The 22360-nt window shown below is 42.6% G+C and overlaps 1 protein-coding gene and 1 pseudogene across 4 annotated transcripts in view; both read right to left on the bottom strand.

Annotated features, from left to right (window-relative positions):
• ARHGEF3 (Rho guanine nucleotide exchange factor 3) overlaps window positions 1-22360 on the bottom strand; it is a 311851-nt gene that overhangs the window by 151631 nt on the left and 137860 nt on the right. The window lies entirely within an intron of this gene.
• On the bottom strand, window positions 7697-9525 carry LOC115859005 (oxysterol-binding protein-related protein 9 pseudogene; annotated as a pseudogene).

The raw sequence follows: 22360 nt of genomic DNA, 5'->3' as shown, positions 1-22360 counted from the left end.
TTCCAATCTCAGGCGCACTGAACTGGATTAATCACAATCCTTGGTTCATAACACACTATTATCACTGGTGCTTCCCTGGCCCTCCTTTATTTGCTAATTCACTTATTTTTACCAGCATAATGAACTCTTATTTATTAAAATTATTCCCATACAGAACTGTCTGAGGCCCTTATCAGCAAAAATATTACCCATATAGTTTAGGGAATGTCCAAATAATTGCTTAATTTCTAAGGAATTACTCCATGTAACCAAACAACTTAGATGGTCCAACTGTACAATTCAGATTCAAATGTGTTTATTGCCCATGATAATATGGGGAACCTGATTTTACAAGGAGAGTTCTTAGTTCTTCACTCATGTTTGGCTGGGTTCCTGCCTTTTCCTATCTAGAGAGACCCCGGTGCTGGTAATGCCTTAGCAGCCACAGCACCCCATGCATTCCTGAGCAGCACCCCAAATACTAGCAGGCATTCATCCACAGGAAGAGAAAGGCTTCCCTTCGGCCACTGGTCTCTGGATCATCTACTCCTGGGGGCAACTTGCCACACGAAGCAGAGATGGAACATGCTGGAGAAATGGACTGCACCTGCTAAGCCACTCTGTAAATCCTGACAACTGATCAGAACATTCCTTTAAATAAAAAAAAGATTCCCTGGTAGAACTATTTGGTGTTGTCTAACCAGACTAGAACTCACAACCTGAGTTGCTAAAGCTTAGTTTCTTTATGGCATATTCTGGCCGCTTGAAGTAGTCCCTTCCTTCCCTCCCTCATTCCCCTCGCTGGGTTTAAAACAACGATCTATTAGGAATCCACTGTATGCTGAGTGCTTTCCGTATATTATACCTAATCCTTACAGCTTGGACAAAGAAGTTATTACACACGAGGAAACTGAGGCTTAAAGAGTTTAAATGACTTCATTAAAACTGCTCTGTGAGTGGGTGAACAAAGCCAGGATTTGATATCATATCCAGCTAATTGTGTAGCTGATACTGCTGGCCCACATCGCCTGAGCAGTCACCATTCCCTGGCAGGCTTTGGCTTTCCACAGGCCAGAAATGCTTGGGCGTTAGTGTCACCAGGAGCAGCCCTCAACCCATGATGAACTGGAGCTGGTAGGGAAACACCCCAGCTTCCTAAAGCTTGAGGGGACAACTCAGAGGTACAGTCTCTCAGCCTTGACTCTGCATTGGAATCACCAGGGGAGTTTAAAATGCTCCGGGGTCCTGACTCCTGCTATCCAGGGATTCTGAACAACAGGAGTTCCAGAAGCTCCCCAGGTGAGTCTATTGCGCAGCAAAGTTTGAGAATCGCTGCCACACAGTCTCCTAGAAGTCCTCAGCAGGATTGAGCCCCAGTTGCCCACAGAGCTGACCTGTTCATGATCACATGCTGTAGCGGCTTCCTTCCCTTCCCTGTTTCTTCTCTTGCCCACTCCCTCACCAGTGCTTCTGGGGATCACCTCCCAAATAAACTACTCGCACTTGTATCTGGGTCTGCTTCTGGGGCACTGAACCTAAGACAAGCTGAACGTGGCTCTGTGCTTCTAAAACTAGCAGTGTACTAGAAGGCAGGTAAAGCCACAGAATAAAAATGGTCCATCAACTTGACTTTGTGGGAAGCCATGCAAGCCATTATTTGTATATTTTAAGAAGAATGTAATGTCAATTTACATGGGTGTTTAAAGATAAGGCTGGGAAGAAATTTAAAATTGAACGACCTTCACATTGACTGTCCCTTGTGAAAGACACAGAAAGGGCTGAGTTGGCTTCCTCTCTGATCAGAGGTTGGGAAGAGTCCAGGAGCCAGAGGGAGTCACAGCTTCTACTTCTCCAGGCTTCGCTTCACAGTCTATCCACACACTCCTCCAGCAGAAAGGAGTCTCAACAAGACTAATAGGAGGCTTTTGTCATTTGGTTACTAATCAGAGACCAAATGCTTTAAGCACAAGCCCTCAGGGCTAACAAGAGCAGACAATGTTACTTTTTTGCATCTCTATTCACCAGGTGACGTTCATCCTTGCATGGAGAGATTAGACCTGCAGACTTTAAATTAAGGTGAGAAACAACAACTTAAATAGGGATTTAATTAGAGTTTTAAGATGGAAGGTTGGTTTGATTTTTTTTTGATCTCCTTGGCTGGGTGGGAACATCGGTACTGCTGGAGACTTGTATCAAGAGCCTTAGAGGTGTCAAGGCAGAACGTCATCATCATTTAACCTGTCCCTAGATACTGCAGGCAGAAGGATTAGGCTATATAACCACAGAAAACTTTCTGGAAGATACTCTGACAATATCTATCAGTAAAATAGTTGGTAGGAATAACGGTGGGATATACTTTCACCAAGATCCACACACAAGGATGTTTACTGTAGCACTGTTTATAAGTAGCAAAATACTGGAAACAAAATGTCACCAAAAGAAACTGGCTAAACAAAACTATGGTCCATCCATATAATATGAAATACTATACAATTAGAAAGAATAGTGTAGAGCTACACAATGTATGGAAGGTCCTCCAGGATATATTGAGTAATAGTAATAATAATAATAAAATTGTATGCACAGCACGTTTCCTACTGTGTCAAATTCTTAAAATTAGAAGAGGAAAATACATACATATCTATATCTATCTATTTACATATATATACATACATCCCGATTGTATGAATCAAATTTCTTTCTGTAAGGAAGCACATGTAGTGTTCATTGGAGACAGAGTCTGGGGTAGGAGGAAGGAGACTATCACTTTTTTTTTTTTTTTTGCGGTACGCGGGCCTCTCACTGGTGTGGCCTCTCCCGTTGTGGAGCACAGGCTCCGGACGCGCAGGCTCAGCGGCCATGGCTCACGGGCCCAGCCGCTCCACAGCATGTGGGATCCTCCCAGACCGGGGCACGAACCCTTGTCCCCCGCATCAGCAAGCGGACTCCCAACCACTGTGCCACCAAGGAAGCCCACTATCACTTTTTATTTGGTGCTATCATATACTTATATACCCTAAGCATGTGTACATATACACACACACACACACACACACACACCCCCCATTATAGGCTATCTAGGTACTGGGACAACTGCCCAGTGTGCCCAGAAGGCACACCTAAAGTTTTTTAAAATAGATGCATATAGGTAGATTGGAATTGGAGGCATCAGAATGAATTCATGGTTATACATACACACATATTCGTGCAATGACACCCTAGTAGCAATGAACACACCAAGTGCCCAGATCTTGGTTTCAAAGTACCAGTCTCCACTAAAAGGACCCAGAGCTCTTTGGAGAAGAGGCTGATTTTAGGGCTGGGGTAGGGAAAATACAAGATGAGCCTGAAACATGTTGATGTATCAAAAGTAATGAAGTACTCTAAGAATGATGGATGAGGCACCAACTTATAGGGCTCTCACTAGCCAAAACAGAGATCCATGACCCCATAATATAAATAAATATAATATATATGATTTAAATAAATGAATAAATAAATGGTGCAGGGACACCTCTTCTGTATGGAACACTAATAAACATAGAAGGGATGATGGAGTTAAAAAATCATCGATGGATGCTAAACTAGTGGGTTAACATTTCATGAGGGATAGGACTCTTCCACAGTTTCAATTTCCTTGTAATTTAAAAAGGGAAAAATTGTAACTTTACAACAGAGAAATTTAGAAAATGCCGCCTGAACTAAGTAACCAAAGCTAATGTCACCAATACTGGTACAAACTGATACCGTGTATCCTCTGATGTGATACACAGAGAAAGACACCATATCACTTCTGTCATATTCCTGTGAAAAATGCACAGCTTAAAAAAAGTATTCTTCCATCACTCCAGATATTTTTTTAAAATGCATAATCCAAAGACAGTCATGGAGAAACATCTAATAAACCCACATTGAGGGAAACTGTACAACCTAACTGGTTTCTACTCTTCAAAACTGTCAAAATCAAGAAACACCAAAAAGGCCTGGGGAACTGTTCCAGATTAAAGGAGACAAAAGAATATGTGACAATAAATGCAATGCATGACCCTGAATTGGACTCTAGACCAGGAATAACAACAGCTATAAAATACATTATTGTGACAGTTGACAAACTTTAAAAATGAATGGTGGAGGCTTCCCTCATGGTGCAGTGGTTAAGAATCCGCCTGCCAATACAGGGGACACGGGTTCGTGCCCTGGTCCGGGAAGATTCCACATGCCGCAGAGCAACTAAGCCTGTGTGCCACAACTACTGAGCCTGCGCTCTAGAGCCCGCAAGCCACAACTACTGAGCCCAAGCACCACAACTACTGAAGCCTGCGTGCCTAGAGCCTGTGCTCCACAACAAGAGAAGCCATCTCAATGAGAAGCCCACGCACTGCAACAAAGAGTAACCCCTGCTTGCCGTAACTAGAGAAAGCCCACATGCAGCAACGAAGACCCAACACAGCCAAAAATAAAATAAATAAATAAATTAAAAAAAAAAAGAATGGTGGAGGAGTTAATATATTTTGTCAATGTTAAATTTTCTGCTTCTGATAATCATACTGTGTGAGGATGCTCTTGTTCTTACACTGAAGTATTTGGGGCTAAAGGGGTGTAATGTCTGCAATTCATTCTCAAATAGGAAGAAAAATAATTTACATTTATATGTTAAATACATATATTCTATATCTCTATCTATCTTTAACTATCCATATCTATCTATTTATCTATCTATCTATCTACTGAGAGGCTGATACACAGAGACACAGAGAAAGCAAATGTAAACAATCAGTGAAGGTGGTTAAAGAGTATTCAGAAGTATCTTATCTTAGACTTGCAACTTTTCTATAAGTTTGAAATAATACTAAGTTGCCAACAGTAAAATAAGTTCACAAATAACCTGCACACTCTCACCACTCCTCAAGAAAAAGACAAGCCCATAGACACTCATTCCTCTTCAGGGCATCTGATATCCACCGGTTGCCCAACTCCAGGGGGCCTTAGGCCCTCAGGGCTCAGCTCTGCAGGATCTGCTAACCCTTGGTGCCTGCAGGCTCCAGGATCCTACAAGGCAGTGAGACTGCCCAGGCACTTCAGCAGAACTTGGTTGGGTATTAGCTGGGACACAATTCCTTAGGCCGAGAAGAATATAATTTAAGGCTTGTTTGATCAAAATAGCTCTCTTCCAAACAAAACTGGAAATTCTCACAAGAGGCTCTTTATTTTTAAAGATGTTTCTCTCAGTAGAAAGAAACAGCTAAAAGGAAAATAACTGTGTAATAGGTAATACCCCTACCCTCAAAACAATGTACTTGAATATGTCAACAATGTGTCTTAATGTAGTTCCTCAGAATGTGGCCTCTGGAAGGACTGGACCTCTCTCCTTGTCCAACTAGAGTTCATTTGCACAAAGGAGGCTACCAGTTTTCAGACTAGTCTTGACTAACTTGAGAAAATGCTCCTGGCAATAGTCTGCAAAGAAGCTGTCAGAACAATAACGTGAAAGCCAGTTACCGTTTCTGATGTGGTGTCTGGAAAGATGTCAACTGTGATTAGAGGGACATTTTCCTTCTGCAGCTGTCTCTGAAAGTGGAGGAGGGCCTCATCACAACCCCAAATTACAGGAGAGAGGTAAAGGGCCGCCAAACCCCAGGGACATGCAGGTATTCAGGGAATCCTTCCTTCAGCAGCACTATCATGTCCTGTCAAGTTTTGAGTAAAAAAGCAAAAGTTGTGATAAGCCACAAGTGGGCTGCAGGGAGGGGGAAAGGACTTTGTGCTAAATTTTCTAATCCTGAATTTTTGCTTCAAAGCCCATCCCAATCACTTTTATCCTGAGGTCTGAAACTGAGATCTGGATTTTGCAGAATCAAAGCATATTCATCCAGCATTTAATCCATTTCCCAGGAAATCAGTGTTTTACTAAGAGTAGAATTCTTTCATGTCCAGATCTTTCCTGGGCACTTCTAAGGACTAATCCAGCACACAGGACAAGCTCAACAAATGTTTGTTGACTGACACACATGAACAAATGAATCCAAAACAGTGAATATAAAACTGTAGAATTTCTTTTCAGAAAGACTAAAACACCAAGATGTGCCATCCATAAAATTCCATTTTTGACTCTGGGACCCACAGTATTTCTCATTTCTTGGCAATAGAAATCCAGGGACTTCCCTGGTGGTCCAGCGGCTAAGACTTCACGCTCCCAACGCAGGGGGCCTGGGTTAGATCCCTGGTCAGAGGACTAGATCCCGCATGCATGCTGCAACTAAGAGTTCTCATGCCGCAGCTAAAGATCCCACATGCCACAACTGAGACCCGGAGCAGCATGCATGCATGCATGAATGAATAAATAAATAAATAAATAATCCAGGAACAACAAGAGACTCAGATGAATGAATTTCACTCTATAGTTTCATTCATTCAACAAATATTTTATTGAGTACTTATTAGGTGCCAGGCACTGTGCAAGCTGCTGTAGATACATTGGTTAACAAAAGAGATATGGTTCCTGCCCTCAGAGGGGACAGAGACGATAAAACAATAAGCAAATAAAAAAGCTAGTTTTAGGGTGTACTAAGTGTTATGAAGAAAGTAGATCAGGGTAATATGAAAGCCTATGAAAGGTGGGGAGGGGTAAAACTACCGGAGAGAAAGGTCAGGGAAGCTTCTCAGAGGAGGAACATTTGAGATGACACCTAAGTGATGGGATGGAGCCAACCAAGCAAAGATGGGGATAGATGGGGAGTTAGAGCTCCTAAAGGCCCCTCATCATTAAAGGTTCAAGTTCTCTCCTTCCACACACAGTCCCTAATGCCTGTTCTGATTGGCCAATGCCCATGGATGTGTGCTGGTTCCATATCTGGTGCCTGTTCTGATTGGCCAGCGTCCATGAACATGATTATGTGGAAGAACATCATCTCCTATTAGTAAGAGAACTGTACTGAGGCAATTTTCTTTCTCAGTTTATTTGAAGAGAAATTAAGGGTGAATAATTTTACTCATCTTTGTGTTATTGTTAGTCATGAACACGGTCCTGAATTTCTCAAGACTTGTTAGTGTCTGTAAGACCCTATGCAAAGTCAGGTCTGGTCTACTTTTTTTTTTTAAAGGTTGGAAAAATTACTTTATGAAGCCTTAAGAAGCACTGAGTATAATTAAACTGTAGTCCAGAGTTAGATACAATTTAATACAGTTCAATTCCAAAATAAAAGTTATTGTAGGTGAGACCACGAAATTTCCTAACACGTGATTTTAATACGCTGCGCTAAATTTTCTAAAACAACTCAGAGGAACCAATATTTACAGTAGATGGAGTATTTATGAAAACTCTGGCATCACCTATATTATATACATGTATATATGTGAATATATATATAGAGAGAGAACCCAAGATTATATGAACTAGGAAACATATGTTGTATATTTCAACAGCAATACTAGAGTGCAGAATTTGAGACTAAGATTTATAACATGGGATTTGGAAAAGGAGCAGACATCTTGTTTTCAAAACCTGAAGTTTTTCTCAAGATCCAAGTCAACATTGTAACTGCCACAGAACAGGAAAAAGGGAAGCTTTTCTCGCTTCAATTGTTCATCTGCATCAGAAAGTCCAGGAGACAGGAACCACTGCAATAAGAAGGGAGTGAACAGGTTCTCCCAAAGGAAGACTGTTACTTCATTATGCCTCCTGCCCTGGTCACCAGGAGCAAACTTTGCATTTCCCAACCTAATGCTTGGCGGCACCAAGACGTTTCAGTAATGGTTCATCATAAACCCTGCATTCTCCATCTTCATGAGATAACCTTGTCTCCCATTGAATTTCCTTTCCCTTCCTTTCTTGGGCTTCTGCTCTTTGTCTTTCTTCAAGTCTATGCTTGGCTTCAGTTGCTGCATCAATGTCTCTGATTTTTAAGTTGAAAGTGACATCCTTCCAAAGGCAGTGGGTTTCGTACTCATTCTGATCTTCCAACTTCCTCACTTTCTTCTTGATTATAGGCAACTTCTTGGTATCTATAAAAACTACATTTTCCCCTGTTGAGTATTTTGCATACAGTACACCATTCCATTCCCCTTCAATTGAGCAGAAAGACTTCTTGTCATTTGGAGAAAAAAATCTCAGCAGTAATTCTGTGCTTCTTGCCCCCATAGAAAGGTTTAGTGCGGAAGACGATATTGGCACTTTAGCCAGTTTTGGAACAATTAATATTGCGTTCTCCACCTAGTTCCACCTAGGGCACTGTAAGGACAGACCTTCCATAACCATTGGGGAATGTGAGAATGTAATGTTCATCAGGGTCTAGACACGAGACACAGCCCTGTCCTATGTTGTGCACCCCAATTGACATCCCAAGGAATTGTGATTTGGTCCAGATATGAGCACTGAATTGTATCGTCTTGTTAAAACACTCAGCATAAAAGGCTGAAACTGGTGGATCATGGTTATGCTATTCTTGGAAACCCAGGGAATTGGTCCTTCTGAAACTAGCTCCACATTCTCTTCAGTATCATTGGTAATGTCCAGTGATACTGAAGGATCTCACCCAAAATGGGGTTGTACGGCTTTTTGGCAACCGATCCTTTCCTTCCTGTGTGAAAGGCTGAGAGGTACCATTTTACAACCTGAACCATTCAGTCTCTGGCATCCTTCTGGTCACTAATACTCACAAACAGGTCCGGATGTGCAAAAATGTCTGCATACATTTCTAAAAGAGATCTTCTTTCAAGAGTAAATGTTGGAAGAACTACTTTAGTAAGATCCATTCCAAGCCTAACCTGTGACAACAGAAGCATGATAACACTCTTGTGCTCTTCCACCAACCCTGCCTCCCCTTCATCATCTCTATCATCATGTGAATAGAAAAGGTCAGCATCACTTGTTCCATTGGACATGGAAGAATTAACTGATTCCGTGGTATCTGGGCGCTTTAGACTATTTCCTGAGCTGCTGTGTGTCAAGACTGAGGCAGAACCAGAGGAATCTATTAAGTGCTTTGGGGATGAGCCACTCTGATGGAATTCATCCGCATTATAGAATTCATCTTCACTGCTAGAATAAGAGAACTCTGGGACTGTGTTTGGAGACAAGCTGGCATGGCTTGGAGAAGTGAGACTGCTACTAGGTGGTGAGTGCTCGCTGCCTGTACTGTTTGGTGTTGGAGTCTGATGATGTCCCAAGATAGTAGCTAATACAGGTCCAACTGGTAGAGAAGATGGACGCTGCTCTGACTTACATAACTGAGTGGGTTCTGGAGGTAAGACAGTCTGGGAGGGCATTGTGTTGATCACAGGTTCCAAGGGACTAGGCTGATATATTGCATCCATAGGATTAATAGTACTTTTAGTGATCTGCAGCAACACAATGCAGTGTTTAATTGATTCTACCATGCTATTTGCTGTCTCTTTGAGAGTTTCAATTTTCTTTCTCTGTTCATCGTCTTTGCAGTTTTGAAGTTTGTCATCAAAAAGCTTTAACTGTTCTATCAAGATCTGTAGGTAAGCATCAGCCTCTGTAAGTTTCTTATCAAAGTCTTGGACACTAGGAACAAATCCTGAATCCAAACCTCCGCAAGTAGCCGTCAAGCCAAGGCCCCCACCCTCTGTGCCTCCAGGGAAGGGAGCCGAGGGCTGCTTCTGGGCACCCCCTCTTCTCCCTCCTCTGCTGGATCACGAGGCTGATGCCTGGTCTACTTCTCGTCTCTAACTTCATTCCCTTTGCTCTGCGCTCCAACCTCCCATAATCCCAATTCCTCCTTCCCCATGTTTCCTCTGCCTGGAACCCTCTTTCCTCCCCCTTTTCTCTCAGCCAACTCCTCCTCATCCTTCAGATATCAGCTTGACATCCAAGATAGCTCCAAACCACATTAAATCTCCCAGTTATGGCCTCTCAGCCTCATGTGCCTCCTCTTTGTTGTACTAACCCTATTAAAATGTTACCCTTGGGGCTGCCCTGGTGGCGCAGTGGTTGAGAGTCCGCCTGCCGATGCAGGGGACGCGGGTTTGTGCCCCGGTCCAGGAAGATCCCACATGCCGTGGAGCGGCTGGGCCCGTGAGCCATGGCCGCTGAGCCTGCGCGTCCGGAGCCTGTGCTCCGCAACGGGAGAGGCCACAACAGTGAGAGGCCCGCGTACCGCAAAAAAAAAAAAAAAAAAAAAATGTTACCCTTTACTTGTGTGATAACTTGGTTAACGTCTGTCTCCTCCCTCAAGCTAAGTTCAAAGAATGCGGAAACCAGATCAAGTTCACTTACTGTGGTACTTCTAGCGCATTCTGTTATGTGGGCACATAGAGTATAAAGCTTTGCGGTCACCATCTTGAAACTCTTAACTTTTTTAACAAGGGACCTGAATTTTCATTTTTCACTGGCCCCTGCAAATTACGTAGTTGGTCTTGGGAAGGAAAGAATGTATAGGGGCTCTTCTGTGGTGAATACCCATTCTGAGGCCACCATCCCTAAAAACCCAAAGCAAGATTGACTACCAAGCATTGATTTGTTCAAATATTAAACAAATATTTATTGGACGTTATGTGCCCACATAGTGGAGCCCTGCTGAGTGCAGAGCTCTGTCCATGAAGGTGGCCCTCTTCCTGCCTTCCTCTTGGACTTCTTGATCCCATGCCAATTAAAGATGCTTCTGACTTCTTGTGGGATATATCTCACCCTAGACTTCACCACTCTCTGAACAATCTGTTGATAGGTTTCACAGGACAGGACCTCCTTGGCACGGGCCCAACCCTGAAGATAAGAAGTACTTTCCCCATTAGAACTTCAGTCCTGCCTTCAACCTGCCAATAAGGCTCAGGCCAAAACAGAAGCTTCATCTTGCAGAAGTACTTTTTTAATCTCCCTAATTTTAAAGGCCTGGTTCACCTCAGGATATTGTAAAAGGTTTGCCAGAAAGTGGCTCTCTGAGTTTGGCAACACTTGCCTGCTGCGTTTTAGCCTGGGCTCATCACTGATGCATCAACAAACATTTACTTTCAGCAGCCACAGACTGACAGTGCTGCTCTACTCACTGGATATCTCAGATTGACAAACAATGGACAAATGCCACACAGTAAATTAAATTTACAGGCAAGTTTGGAAACACTAAGTTTGTTAGCAAATGGTAATACCATATTGAAAGAGGAACAGCAAAAATGGAAAACGATGTTACTCATCAGAACAGAGTATCACCAATATGTTAGGGAAAATGGCAGAGAGAGCTGAACACCAAGAATTTCAATATATTTTTGAACTTTAAAGAAAGAAAAGTGATGCTGCTTTACACCATTTGGATATATACCTTGGGGTACTGTTTCCCAAAGGATCAGTCTGGTACCTTGTGGCTTGTAAGATCATTCTAGGCAGTATGCTTACCAGCTGCCTTGGTTTGGGCTCCCCCCGAAGCAGATCCTGGGTAAAGATTTAGGTATAAGCTGTTCACGTGGGAGGTGATTCCCAGGAAGAACTGGTGGGGAGTGGGAAAGTGAGGTGGCAAAAGGAGGGAGGCCACAAAAAGTTGTAAAGCCACCAGGTTACAGCTGTGGGCAGCCGGAGTAAAACCCACTGGGGCCCCCCCACCGAGAGACTGTGTAAGACACACCTCATAATTTTCCACTAAGGGGTGGGGAGGTGGAAGTATTTAATCCACCAACTCCTGCCTCTCACTGATGGGGAGGGGCCGCTCGGGACGTTAACCCCCTTGGCTGGAAACCCCTGCAAGTTGAAGGACACAGGAAGTCATAAATGGGTCTAGGGGACTCTGGAGGTGATTTCTGGAGTGAGCCTAGGCAATATGAGTGGGGCATTGGGAGAGTCTGCTCTGACAGGCTTTACCCAGCAGCAGATCACGTAGGAAAGTTATCATGTTTTTAATTCACTGTCCATTCTCAGTCCATCAGACTGGGGCTACCTCACCTTTAACACCCACCCAGTGCTTACCAACCTCAATCTTTCCCTCTCTCCAGGGTGCGAAGAGACTCGGGCAACAGCATCTAGCTAGAATTTAGTTACTCTGTTTTGTGGGTATCTATTTATCTTAATACCTATATTCAAATTTGGGCCAGCATACTGGTTTTACATTATAATAATACAACCTTTCCATTAAAGATAACTATAAGGGAAAAACTGTCGGTCTGTAGAAAACTATTAAGTGTTTTACAATGTTAAGGGCTATGGTAAAAGATGATTCATAAATGAGTGAGGTTTAGGAAACACTCTCTTTGTGGAAACTCCCTCTCATAACTGTCACACAAAGTAACTGGCCCACGATCTTGCTGCTCCTGACAAGTACAGAAAAAGTGACACTCTGTTGCCCTCTTCCCTGGAATGAGTGAAAAGAGACTCCTACACAACCCCACCCCCCCAACACATGCCCGTCCTTTCTGGAGAAGATCTGTAGCCCTCCATCTGCCCAGTCATGGATTAAAAATGAAATTTGTATCTAACAGGTCTAACTTTAGCCACAGGAAACAGGAGCACTTGGGGGACCCAAAGGGTTAGCCAAGCTTTGTTAAAGGATGGGCACATTATCTTTTCTGAACCTTCTTCCTTCCCCTTTTTGGGAGGGGAGGGGTGGAGGCTAAGCTTTGGGGAGTGATCGGGAAGTGAGGCCTGTTGGATCTGTTTCCTGGTCAGCTGCGTGGGAGGTTTCACTGTTGTCACTGTCTGCCTCTCAAACTTATGCTACATATCATTAGGACCAAGTGATGCCCACTTTAGAGTATACTATAAAAAATATTTTGATGATGAAAATCACTCAAATGAGGAATTAAATAACGCTCTATGTTGAAAATGTCTAGACACCTTGACCACAAATACGAAATGCTTCTGTGAAGAAAAGAAAGTTTAAACCTAAGTAGTTTTTAAAACTTACATTTGTATATATTTTCTAGCTTACAATGTGCACAATTTATAGGTCTGCTTTATAAATTTTCATCAGAAGTTGCCAGATCACAAGTGTTGTTACTCTCTGATCTGATGCATAAGTAGCAAAATAGAGAACAATTATCCAGTGGTTACCTATTTTTTAAGGGCACCGAACAAACTGTATGACCTTAGGCATTTCACATTCCTGCTCTGGATCTCAGTTTCGTTATGTGTAAGACGAGGGCATTGGACCAGGTGACCTCCAAAGTTTCCTTCTAACATTGTACGCGTGTATGACAACACGTAGCCAAGGAGATTGCTGGGTAAGGGGCGGGGGGAATGAGAATGGCAGAGATTGGGAAACACTTTCTAGAAGTAAATATGATATTCTGTTTTTGCCTCAAAGTCACAGATGACAATAATCGTAGCTGTAAATTATGGTTTCGAAACACAATGTCTGTGTCAAGATTCCAGCACAGCCCAGAGCACTACACAAAGAAGGTGATCCACCAACGTGTGTTGAATGAGTGGACAAAGGCACCTTCCCTGAATATCTTTTGAGGACTCAAGCCTAATGCCCGATTATTTACAACAGCCAAGATATAGAAACAACCTAAGTGCCCATCAATGGATGAGTGGATCAAGAAGATGTGTGTGTGTGTGTGTGTGTGTGTGTGTGTGTGTGTGTGTGCGGTTAAAATAACAAGATGCCATTTCACATCCATCCATCAGATTGGCAAAATTAAAAGCCTGACAATACTAAGGGTTGGAGAAATGAGGATTCTCATCCAAGGCTACAGGGAGAGTTACAGACTGGAGAGTAACTTGACAGCTTCCAGTCAAGCTGAGGATAGGCATGTTTTCCTGCCCAGCAACCCACTTTTAAGAACATAGTCTAGCGTAATTCTTGCAGGTGGTGGGCACTTAGAGGTCTGTACTTGAGGGATGCTCAGGATGTTTGTAACAGCAAAAGACTGGACATAACGGAAATATCTTGTAGTACGTAGATGGAGTATAGGACATGCACCAACATTTCCATCAGTGAAAACCCATCCATCAATCAGGTTCCTCCTCTCACACATGCCTGCCCAGACCATTACATTGCGCTGGGATATGCAAAACACACATCAGCTCCAACACTGCTAGTTCATGCCTCCCACCTGACTCATGTTTGGATAGCTGCATTTGTTTCCCTATAGTTTATTTTGATCCAACCAGAATTACAAGCACACAGGGCCTCCTTGCTTCTAGACTAGTGGTTCTCAAAATTTTTGGTCTCAGGACCCCTTTATACTTTTAAAAACTATTGAGGGCCCCAAGAGCTTTTGTTTATGTTGGTTATATCAATATTTGCAGTATTAGAAAATAAAATTAAGAATTAAAAACTTTCTTTCTTTTAAAAAGTAATGAGTGTATTATTACTTCTTAATCTAATTATCACATTTTAATGAAAATTAACTATATTTTCCAAAACAGAAAACGTAGGGAGAAAAGCAGCATTGCTTCATACTTTTATAACTCTCTTTAATGGCTGGCTGCACAGAAGACAGCTGGATTCACATACCTGCTTCTGTAATGAATCTGTTGTGGTGTGTTATTTTGGTTGATGCATACGAAGAAAATCTGTTCTGTAGTTACATAGTTAGTACTTTCTAGGTCTCAGGAACTCCTTGGATCACACTTTAGAACCACTGTTTTAAATCACCCTACATTCTGCCAAAGGTTGTCTTTCACACAAACACAATCATGTCATTTCCCGCTTCCCTCAAAGTGTGAATGGCTGCCTATGGCTCATAAAGTTAAGTCCGAATTCTGCACAAAAACCCTTCCCATTTAGCCAATCTCGTGTCTGTCCAAACTCCACTACTGCTCTACTTTATATACTGGTACTCTACCCACCTCCGGGTACACACGCATGCCTGTCCTGTTCTGCTTGTTCGTGCCTCTGAGCCTCAGCTTTCCTCCTGCTAAGACTCCTGTGTATCTCTTGTAACCCTGTCCAAAGGTCACCTCCTCTAGGAAGCCTTCTCTGATTCACCCTTCCCTTGGAGTTTACTTTTTTGTGTTTTAAATACTTATTTTTTGAATAAGTAATTGAAGTGCATTGGATTAAATTCCAAAAGGGTATGCTGTACAATAGTAAGTAGACTTCTTTCCCACATCCATCCCTTCCTCTCCCAGGAGGCAACCATTGTGATTGGTTCCTTCTACATTTTTCCAGAGCTGCTCTAGACGTAAATAGGCTAGTCATTTCTTTTACCCAAATGGCATCATACTATATGCACTGCTCTACACTTGCTTAACATTATAGCTTGGACATCAAATTAAAATTGGCCTCATTTTTTCAATAGTTGAAGTACATTTTTAAAATGTACTATAGCTTATTTATTCAGTCCCCCCATTAACTGGATATGTATGTGGTTTCCAATCTTTTGCTGCAGCAAATATCCTTCTATAGAAATCAATCTACACATGTGAGAGACTCTGTGACATTAATATCCAGGAGTGAAACTGCTGGGTCCAAGGGAATGTATATTTGTAAGTTTGATAAACATTGTCAAATTGTCCTCCATAAAGACTGTTCTAATTTATACTCCCACTGCCATGCATGAGAGGTCCTATTACCCTTGCCAAGCAGTGTTATCCAACTTTTCAATCTCCGTCAATGTGGTAGATGAAAAATGATACCTAGGTTAAGTTTAAGTTGATATTTCTCTAACAAGATCAAATCTCTAGAGCTATGCTATCCAGTATGGTAGCCACTAGATACATGTGGCTGTTTAAATTTAAATTTTAATTAATTAAAATTAAATAACATTTAAAACTCAGCTCCTCAGCTGCACTAGCCTCATGTGAAGTGCTCACTAGTCATCTGTGGCTAGTGGCCTCTGTGTGAGACAGTGCAGATACAAAACATTAGTATCACTGTAAAAAGTTCTACTGGACGGTGCTGCTCTACTGCACTGTCCAATGGCTACCATGAGCACACACGTGGGTACTGAGCACATGAAATGTGGCTAATCTGAAGTGAGATGTGCTCTAAGTAGATAATACACACTGGATTTCAAAGACTTAGTATGAAAAAAAGAATGCAAAATGTCTCCATAATAATTTTTTATGTTGATTATATGTTGAAATGCTAATATTTCGATATACTGGGTTAAATAAATCATTAAATTAATTTCATCTGTTTCTTTTTACCTCTTTTTTTTTTTCTTTTTACCTCTTTTAATGTGGCTATTAGGAAATTTAAATGTACACATGTGTCTCACATTCTGTTTCTACTGGACAATGCTGCTCCAGCATTGTCTTAAGACCTGGATTTTAGCATTTTTCCTTTTACACAGAAATAAGTGTAGCTACTATTGCTATAAAGAAAAACAGACTCATTGGAATCTCTTTTTCCTCCTAGCCCTTCCCTGCCCCATGCAGACAGGGTGGGCAACAAAAGGAGAAAGGGCGGCAATGATCTCGATGACGAACAATCAGCCCTGAAACAAACCAGTACACTTCCCACCTGGGCGGCCACAGGCAGGAACCAGTGGCATCGCTGACCCCGAGCAGGGCCTGATTTCCTGGTGGCTGTTAAAACAATGTACCAGAGAACAAAGTGCCTTCAAAACTAATAATAGAAGAATGGCTCCAAATAAGATTTCCAGGACTCTGCGGGAACAAATTCCTCCCCTGCACCGACCCTAACCCACCTTCCACCCCTTGGCTTGACCTGGCCCCTTGGCTTGACCTGGCCCCTTGGCCTGACAAATGTCCTGTCCCAGCCCCAAACCCCCTGCATTCTCAGCAGTCTGTACACACAGACTGAGGGACAGAGTGGAAAGGGGAGACCCAGAGAAAGAGGTGGGCGGCAAGGGCTCTGCCCTAAAGGGCTGACGCGACAATGGTTCTATGGTTGAGACATGGCATATATGTTTCTGTCATCTGTGTCTTTAGCTTTGGCTATGAAGGTCAAGAAAACAGTTTTCACCCTTGGATGGGCACTGGCAAAGAGGGATGGGTGGACCAGTTTGTGCCCTGGCACTGACGTATTTTTGCCTGTGAGACAGGGTTTTGTTAGTAGGAAAGAAACACGAATGGCAGTTAGGTATAAACAGTCCATGATAGTTGCCACCATGATTAAAGAATACTATCTATTGTAGTAAACTCAAACTATATCTAGGTAGAATTTTTTTTAATGTTCAATTACCTTTTATTCTACTAAATAAACCAGTTTTAACATTTCAGTGTATATTCTTTCAGACTACAAAATTGTGTATGTTACATACAATGATATAAACATGCTGTTTTATCACATTTCATCTCACTCAAAAATAAATACAGTTCTTCCATGTTAAGAAAAAAAAAAAAGAAAGAAAACAGTTTTGCAACATGATCCGTCAACTTGATAGATCAGAACATTTTCTATCCAGGTACTGAGGGAATGAGACCTAATTGTATCTGAGCATAAGTCATCTGCTTGGAGGAAAACATTATTTTATTACCATGACCATCATCATCATGGTCATCATCATCATTAGCTGTGTGCCTTTGAACAAGTGAAATAACCTCTCTGGGTCTCAGGTGTATCATCTATAAAATATATGAGCTTTCCTATCTCATCCAGTCAGAAAGTTCTGTGACTCTATGCACATGCAAATGAACTATCACCAACACCTTCATTCTCATTCTCTCGCTGCTTTAAAACACACTCATTGGCCACATCTTCTTTATACGATGAGTGTCTTTTAAAGCAGCTAGAGAATGAGAATGAAGGTGTTGGTGATAGTTCATTTGCATGTGCATAGAGTCACAGAACTTTCTGACTGGATGAGATAGGAAAGCTCATATATTTTATAGATGATACACCTGAGACCCAGAGAGGTTATTTCACTTGTTCAAAGGCACACAGCTAATGATGATGATGATCATCGGATGAATGGATAAAGAAGATGTGGCACATATATACAATGGAATATTACTCAGCCATAAAAAGAAACGAAATTGAGCTATGTGTAATGAGGTGGATAGACCTAGAGTCTGTCATACAGAGTGAAGTAAGTCAGGAAGAGAAAGACAAATACCGTATGCTAACACATATATATGGAATTTAAGAAAAAAAAATGTCATGAAGAACCTAAGGGTAAGACAGGAATAAAGACACAGACCTACTAGAGAACGGACTTGAGGATATGGGGAGGGGGAAGGGTGAGCTGTGACAAAGCGAGAGAGAGGCAGGACATATATACACTATTTTACCAAACTATACACTATTTTACCAAACATACGGTAGATAGCTAGTGGGAAGCAGCCTCATAGCACAGGGAGATCAGCTCGGTGCTTTGTGACCACCTGGAGGGGTGGGATAGGGAGGGTGGGAGGGAGGGAGATGCAAGAGGGAAGAGATATGGGAACATATGTATATGTATAACTGATTCACTTTGTTATAAAGCAGAAACTAACACACCATTGTAAAGCAATTATACCCCAATAAAGATGTAAAAAAAAAAAAAAGACACTCATTGGTCAACCAATATGAGTTAGACCCTGAGCCTGACACTGGCATACAAATATGGAAAAATGCTTCTTCCCCTGGATGAAGTGTTTAAGAGATGGAAGGGAAGAGAAGAGGGTGGGGATGGAATGAATCATTAGAGCAGAGTTCTTTACCTGGGGCCAGGGGTCTGCACAGACATTTTAACAACTATGTGCAGTTTTCTAAAGAGAACATTCCAAGATGCACGTGACCTCAAGAAGGCAGGGGGCTAGTGATGTAAAGAAACTATGAGAGGCTAATTACCACACTAAATTCTTAGTCCATGGTGGGTGCCTGAAGAGTTAGCACCCAAGACAGTGCACAAGGTGTACATGGGGATAAACACACAAGGGATTTGAACCGGAGCCTCTTTGGTGCAAAGCCTGCCTCTTTCCCCTCACATCAGGGATAATCTGTTTACACTCGCCTTCTCCCTGCTGCTGTGCCTTTACCAGTGCTCCCTTTGCTCACATCAGAAGATTACAAGCATTTAACAGGCCAAGACAGTATCCCACTTGTTTGATCTGGGATGACTGTACTTGCCCAAAGCAGGGGGGGCGGGATTTGAGGGGGAGAGTTAGGAGGAGAGAATGAGATAACCCATGTGAAACACGCATCACTAGTTAGCATCTCAAAGGTACTAACGGGTATTCATTCATAGAATATTTATTTAGGACCTAATACGTGCCAGCCCTTAGGTTACATGTTTTCATCATCTTCACCACTTATTAGTACCATATTTATCTCCCCCAACATGGCAGAGTACTCCACATAGTAGTCACTCAATAAATGTAGGTTGAGTAAATAGTGATGATCTCTGTGGTATATTAATTTATTCTTCAGCAAACTTTTATGCCCTTCCCTGACCTCCACGGCTTGGTACTATGACTTGCTCTGGCCAGTGGAACATGGGTGGACAGGACAATGTACCAATTCTGAGCCTAGGCCTTAAGAGACATTATGTATTGCTGCTTGCTCCTCTGGGATCTTCTGACCTGCACAGGAGAAGAATATACACTTGGGTAGCTAAGGGACCTGAATGGGGCAGACCACGCAGCCAACCTGTACACCTGTAAGCATAAGAATAAATGCTGGCTATTGTTTGCTACTGAGTTTGGGGTAGTTGTTACTCAGTGAAAGCTGACTGAGATATACTCTTTTACCCACACCCAGGCAGAGAGTGGCCCTGGCTTCTCTTATGGTGGGATTTCAGCAGTTGGGTCATTTTGTGGCTCCCCCTACCCCGTTTTCTCTAGGTTGGTAATGCCCCATTTAGAGAAGACAGCAGGGGCTACAAAGACCCATATTTTGGCCATCTTGGCACCTGGCACAGAGTCAGGCACAAAGCTGGTTCTCAGGCAGTGTCTGATGTATGAAAGGATGGGCTGACCGTTCATTCTGGTGAGAGGAGCCCTGTCAGAATCACAGCAGGCAGCAACTTGGGCCTCAGATGCTCAGAGCCACTGGCTCTGCAGTCCTCACTGTGGGAAGTGGACCTGGTGGTGACACAATATCACTGCAGACCACATGCAGTAGACCAAGGTGTATTTATTATAATGTGTTTTAGGAAACATATTGTGATGTTTAGTTTAGTGACTTTAGGGCTCTTACTACTTAGGATGAACCTAAGGTCAAAACAAAACAAAACAACTAGACAATTTAAAGAAAAACAGTTAGTGAAAAATAACAGTAAAAGTGGTATGTGGATATGGGAAACATGACCGAAGTTTAGGAAACACTGATCCTATTCAAGTCTCATTTTCCTACAAATCACAATCACAATCATAGCTAGTATTTTTTAACATTATCATAGAATGCACTGTTTTAAGAGTTTCACAGATATTATTTTATAAACTTTTCATAGTATTGGAAGCAGATATTATATCATCTCCATTTCACAGGTGAGGTAACTAAGGCCCAGAAGGAAAAGTAAAGAACTTGCCCAAGGTCAAGTGGCAGTGAGGGTGTGAACTCAGAGTATCAACCTCCAGGATGCAGCTATGTCTGTCTCTATTGGAGAACCTGGTACCCAGGGAAGTTCAGCATTGCCCAAGGTTAATGCAAAACCTAGAACCCCAAACTCCTGACTCCCAGACCAGTGCTCTCATCCCTGCTCCATGAGGAACACTGTGGTAAGAACACCTGGGGCTTATGGCAGGGGGTGAGTGGGGTCTGCTAGAGACAAGGGAGAGAAGTGGTAAATGCCACAAGGAAGATTTGGGAGGGAAGAGATGGGGACATAAACAAGGCTGCCAAACAGAGGCAGGGGCTCAAGGGATGCAGAAAAGCTAGACTACGGACAAAGTTATTCAGAAAAAGAGGGCTGACAGAGCAAGGGTTGGCGCACAGGGGCTGCTTTCTGAACTCCTCCCAAGAGACCCACCCACTGTGGCTTCCCTAAGTGACATCTACATAGTCTATATTTAGGTCCTAAAGTCACCCATTGTTTCTCTCCCGGTGGACACTCGGGGTCACCACCCTGACCTCGCACTTTCCGAATCATACCACTGAGTGCTCCATCAAGACAAGCCTTTTTTAGGATCTGGTTTGAATCAACTTCCCCTTCAATGGCTCCCACTTGGCATTCTGGGAAAGCTGTAAAAATATGGCTGGAATCAGGACTTTAAAATGAAGTATTGACTTTTCTGTGTAATATGCTGCTTTCTTCCCTGCACAAAATCAAATCAGGGCATATTTAACTCAGGATATAAGATGTTTCACAGCCGTATTGTTGCTGAGCCCTTACACACTAATGATTCATTTCTCTGGGAGCCACCAACAGCTATGGCAATAAGACCTGGGACGTGGGTCATGTTCACTGAGTGCGGAATCTGTGCTAGGCACTGTCTTGAATCACTTCATTTATTCCTCATGACAACCCTATATGGTAGGCACTATTTTATTTTAATATTTATTTAGGCTGTGCCAGGTCTTCATTGTGGCACACGGGATCTTCATTGTGGCATGAGGGATCTTTAGTTGCGGCATACGGACTCCTTAGTTGCGGCATGCATGTGGGATCTAGTTCCCCAACCAGGGATTGAACCCAGGCCCCCTGCATTGGGAGCACGGAGTCTTACCCACTAGACCACCAGGGAAGTCCCAGTAGGCACTATTTATTATCCCCATTTAACAAGGAGATTCAGAGAGGTTTGGTAACATGCCTGGGACTGCATGGCTAGTAAGAGGCAAAGCTGGCACTCAAATCTACATCTACATCTATGTGGTTCTAAAACCCATGCCCTTAACTGTTACACTCTGCCATTCCTCCACAGATACAGAGCTATCTTGATCAAATCTCAGAAGATGGATTTGTGAGAACTTTAAAGGGTTTCTCCCTTCCCATTCTCTCCTTCCACATCCAGCTACCAACTGCCTTTCCCACACCCAAACTCAACTCCCCCAGATCCTTTCTTTAGAGACCCTCGGACCCAAGAAATAAAAATTCATTCAATAATATTTTCAAGAGCAAAATAAAGGTCAACAGCCAGCCGGCCAATTACAGTTTGAGCTCCAGTCCATATCCTCGGGAAATCTGTACGTAAAAGCACTTATTAAATCATTTGACTTTGCAACAGGGATATGAGAACTATTTTTGACTTTTTCTCAAAAAGTCATACCTTAGACCCGTATCAGAGCTAAAATGAGTTTAGAGATATCTCTGTTTGACAGGTGGGAAACTGAGTCCAGAGAAGGCAGTGACTTGTCTTAGATGCCTCTTGTGTAGGCGCTAATTGGACCGAGGCAAACATACACCAAAATGAGCTGATTTGTCAAAGGATTGGAAAGCAAGTGTTACTGAAGATGCTGCACTTGATAGGAGATATAAGAAGGGCCCTGTCATTAAAATCATCATGTGTGCTATGGCTATGAATGTCATTTCTGGCTCCATTCTGCCTGAGCTTGAAGCCTGATCCACTACTAACCAGCTAGGAGACCATAGGCAAAGTATTTATCCTCTCTGCATCCCAGTTCTACCATCTGCAAAGTGGAGGTAATAATAACAGCCAACCCCT

The sequence above is a fragment of the Globicephala melas genome, chromosome 11 (genome assembly GCF_963455315.2).
Source record: "Globicephala melas chromosome 11, mGloMel1.2, whole genome shotgun sequence".
Taxonomy (NCBI): Eukaryota; Metazoa; Chordata; class Mammalia; order Artiodactyla; family Delphinidae; genus Globicephala; species Globicephala melas.
Note: the sequence above shows the minus strand (reverse complement) of the source record. Positions and strands in the feature narration are given on the sequence as shown.